Source organism: Arachis duranensis, chromosome 3 (assembly GCF_000817695.3).
Source record: "Arachis duranensis cultivar V14167 chromosome 3, aradu.V14167.gnm2.J7QH, whole genome shotgun sequence".
NCBI lineage: Eukaryota > Viridiplantae > Streptophyta > Magnoliopsida > Fabales > Fabaceae > Arachis > Arachis duranensis.
Genome location: NC_029774.3, coordinates 118,994,725 through 118,996,165, shown reverse-complemented (window position 1 = coordinate 118,996,165; position 1,441 = coordinate 118,994,725).

Here is a 1,441-nt window from a genome sequence, read left to right as displayed (position 1 = left end):
CAAAAAGGTCGCGTTACAATTTTATTTATTTACTTTTTTTTTTTCAGTTCACACTAGAACGGAATGTGCCTGCTACATTTTGAAACCCTTCATGTCGGTGTGTACGCAATTTTTTCCCTCAGTTTTGGTTAAAATTGTAGCCACTACCACTAGTAGTCTTATGAAAACCCAGTGTATTATGACTATTGACTCATTGACTGCCTTTTCGAAACTTTGAGAAAAGATTAACTAGTGTTGACAATTGATTATTAAAGCTAACTATACTCCGTATATATTATGCATGATAATACAAATCCATAGCCGTATGTAACGCCGATAACTGACTATTGTTGACCTTACTTATCGTATATAAAGGATTTGCTATAATTTAATTAGGAGAGCGCTAGGTAAATAATGATCATTTTGAATAACATGAATAATCATTAATCAAATAAAAATATATTATACTCTAATTTAATATTATTAATTAAATTATATATTTAATTTATTCTTTTAATCCTATTAATTTACATTATTCACATATTGTTAAAAAATATTATTGATTACCTATACTTTTTCATTTAATTTTTCCCCCTTAATTTGATCTCTTATTTGTAGTTGTTTTGTCCCATTCTAACAGGACAAACCAGTACGAGAACTAGTGTACTTGTTTTATTTTTTGTATCCAAAAAAGATTATTTATATATTAGGAAGGACAAGGAATCACGATTCACAAATCCCAAATTATCTTTATAAGGAAATTTGAGTTTTGCAAATAAACACATACAACAATTTGTTTAAAACTAATTCAATAACAATACGATTAACTAATATATAGAGAGAAGAAATACTAGCAGATTGAGAAATAAAAGATATAGATAAATAAAGGGTATAGAGACAGCTGGCAGAGAAAGTAAGACGGCAACCGCTGCTTCATTCAGAAAAGTACAAAAGTAATTAAGCGGAAAATACGGGGGCAGTATTGTAAATAAGCAGAAGGTGAAGCAAGTGTTGTAGTAATATATAAGGTGGCGAGTTACATGATAAAGACGATCCGAAAATGGAAGTGGCGGTGGTGAGAAGAAGAGATGTTAGGATGAGCGATCATCATCAAGCGGCGCGTCTGATTCCAAAGAGGGGCCAAGTGAAGGTGGCCATAGTTGTCTCTTTGTATCACTCGCTCTTCTCCGTTCTCTCCTCCATCATCGTTCCCTGTGTCGATTCTTCTTGATGAGGGACCACTTGTTTCTGTACATAGCTGCCAATTCATCATCAGTTAGTTTTCTTTACTCCATGGATTGGCCTAGTTTAGTTTGTAATCTCTTCTCACTGCGAATGAAATGTATGGATATATGTTTTGCTTAAACAATAAATCTAAATGTATCCTAACAATAATCGCATTTCAATCTTTCAACTGCAACTTGCTGTGTCTTCAATCCCTCTTTTTTTTTTTTTTTTTTTT